The following is a 3,405-nucleotide window of genomic DNA, read 5'->3' as shown; positions in this document are numbered from 1 at the left end:
GTCGTATGATCGAAAATTGATTTGAACGTAGAAAGTTGCGGTCTTTCACGCACACACCAAGGCTGGCATATGCACTTTTCTGGGGTTTTGTCCGTTGGCGACACTCACTGGGGATGCAGTGAAGTGAAGAATATGAGGAAACAATAAATTTGCGACCACATGAAGGACACAACAGTCCCCACATCACCAGATAAGTTACACACGAGTGGAGCTGCAACAATCTCACAATCAACCACATGATCTGAACATACAACTAAAGGCAGGAGCTCAACGATGGAACCTGCAAATCCCAATCGCAGCCTTGGCTCCGTTAGAGGAACCTGCTGATGGCAGGATCAGGAGCGAGTCTTCAGGGACCAGACTGACTTGCTGTTCCAGGATGAAGACTGGACCATCAGCTGGTTTAGGTACCAAGAGGATCCTTGTGGATCTCTGCCCTGAACTGGACCAGCTGCTCCGGTTCAGACCAACATGATGCTTCAGCTGGAGCTGCTGACAGGTCGGACATCTCTGTCACCATGACGACCGTATGGGACGACTACTGGAGATTAAAATTAATTAAATACATTTTGCAGCGAAAAAACGGTTCTGTAAAGATGTGTTTCAAAATAAAACTAAGATGTCACGGAAAGGTTGGTTGGTACGAACTGATGTGACTCAGAAATGAATGAATGAAGTTGAATGAATAAAGTTTTTATTGAATGTTTAAGCAACTTTCAGAGTCTGATATCGAGTCGGCTGCAGGTGCTGCAGGACTCCAGAAAGTGTTTCTTTGGTAATGGACCGGGACCCAGACCGGTCTCTCCTCCTGCGGATGCAACACTCCGAGTTACAGCAACTTTGCTCTTTATTTCTCACGTTTGCACCTCCATAATCCCGTCGGCACAAGTTGTCTTTCTGCAGCGGAGGAATCAGATCGTGATGCTTCATGTTTTAAATATTCATGTTGTTCACATTGTAGAGGTGATCGCGGACATCCACAATGTGTAAGACTCAAACGTGTACATTGGTCTTAATCCGTCAGTATATAATATGCGTGACAGTCAAGCGGAACGAGGAGCCGTTTTTCATCCACCAACTTAAGTTCTGGTGTCGGTTCTTAAAATACAAACAAGAAAAGCAGAGTGTAATGAGTCACTAACGCTGCCCATAAACATTCACAAATCCTTACGATCATAATAAAACCACAACTCTTCACGGAACGCAACACAAAGCAAAGAACAGCAATACCCATAATGCAATGCAGCTGAAATCGAAAGAAATGCCCCCAAATAAATTACTTTTTCCAGGCCTCAACTTTTGACAGGACTGTCTTCAGCTCACAGCCGATGTTTTTTTTAATTTGTCTTACTTGTCTTTGCAATCTCCTTGTTAGAATCAGCGTTTATTAATGGATAATTATCTTCATTATCATATTCAAATGTATGTATTTGAGGGACGAGACAGGAAAGAGTGTTGTGCTCCCGCATGTGCGCTCAAATACACGTTGATTGTGATGTTCAAAGGAACTTGCGTGGATTTGGGCGTACGCACAGTTTTGAACATCTGAATTTTTTTTTGCGTACGCAAAAATTCCACGCACGGATTCACATTGAAATCCACGCACTCTTTGTACATGAGGCCCCAGGACCCCCGAGTCCTGCTGCTGGTTCATACATCTCTGAATGGTCTCAGAATACATCTCGACCAGTTAGTCAGGGACTGTTGATCTGCAGCACCTGGTTGCAGTTTCTCCTCTAAAATCCATCGGAGCGGGTTCGTTTCTGTAGGCTTTTTTTTTTTTTCATCTTTAATGTCTTATTGAAAGTTTGCAATATACAAACAATGTCCAACAATCAGTCATTTCAGTTCATAACCTGTGCAACATCAACAGCACAGAGTACAGTCATGCATCATCAACAAGAAAATTAGAAAATTAGAACAAAATAAAATAAAATAGAATAAAATAAATAAATAAATAAATAAAAAGAAAAAAAATACATCAAAGAAACTAAACCTTGGTGTGACAGACTTCATAATATCTCGCATAAAATGAGAATTATATTTGTGACAGCTTAATGATTTAAAATCTCAGAATGGATATCCATCATTGATATGCATTTCTTATTTGTAATTAAAGGAGCCGTCTGTAAGAAATGGCCAAAACTGGTACTGCAGTCACTTTCAAAATATTGTTGAGCGGCGTGTGCCCTCCCCCTCCTCCCCCCGACCAGAGGTTGCCAGGTAGGCTGCAGAATGCAGCAGGAACGTAGGCTGCCATGGCGAGCGACGAGTCCTACACAGTAAGTTTATTTTCTGTATTTAATGCTTTATGAAAGATCTTTTGCGAAGTAATAATGTAGTTTTTGGAAAGCTAGACATTTTTTCATCCAACACGTTCGTAGCGGCTGCTGCGATAATTAGAGCCGAGCTGGCAACCCGGATGCCGAAACAATACTGACTTCGTGATTGGGAGATAGGTGGAGGGTGGAGCTTCAGGCCAAAACAAAAAATGACAACATCAACATCAGTTGCAACTCCTCTTTTTAAACTGGAATATCCTGGCTTGAGTGCTGTTGTCAGTGACATAAGTATTTGAAATGAACATGATTTTTAAATGTCTGTTGACATATCGGGGTCATTTTATGATTCGTTTTATTATTGCTCTTACATACAGCTCCTTTAAAGGAGCTTGAGGCTCCTTTTAAGAAATGAGACTCTCTAGCGCCACCCTTCACCACGACGGCCGTTGGGGGTACTGCAGCCAACAGTGAAGCCGGCACGGGAGAACGGGGAGAACGCGCATGCAGCGTCATGTGATGTCACATCCGCAGCCCAGCGCGGGAAATTCCGGCCCGGAATTGCAGCACATTTTACAGCACACAGCCTGTTCAAGGTAAAGGAGAGATACACTAGAGGGCTCATTCTTTTTGGTTTGTAACGCTTCATCTGACATTATTACTAGAAAACTTAAAACGTATACGAATTTTTTTCATAAATCCTGCCTCAATCCTGCCTCAAGCTCCTTTAACTTAAGAGACTTGAGATAATAATCAACTTCAAACAAAAACAACTTAAATAATTTACATTTATGGGTGTGAAATGTTCCTAATAAAATATAAAGATTGACAATAGTACATAACGTATTTTCTTTAAATTCAAAATAAGTAATAATGTTCTTCCCTTCAATGTTGATTTTATGTGTTGTTTTACATAGCTCTCAAGTTCTTTCCAAAATGTGCTGCAACCATAAAACAAGTGAGTTACAGTTTCAGTTTCAGTTTTACAAAAAGGTACATTTGTTATCGATGTCAAGGAATTTTGATATATATGTGTTAGATGGGTAAATGTTATGTAGTATTTTTAAATGTAGTTCTCTGATTTTGTTCGTTTCTGCAGGCTTTTATTGTGAAACTTCAACCCGGG

Source organism: Cololabis saira, chromosome 13, assembly GCF_033807715.1.
Source record: "Cololabis saira isolate AMF1-May2022 chromosome 13, fColSai1.1, whole genome shotgun sequence".
NCBI classification, from domain to species: Eukaryota; Metazoa; Chordata; class Actinopteri; order Beloniformes; family Belonidae; genus Cololabis; species Cololabis saira.
The sequence above is the reverse complement of the archived record's forward strand: the minus strand, read 5'-3'. Positions refer to the sequence as shown.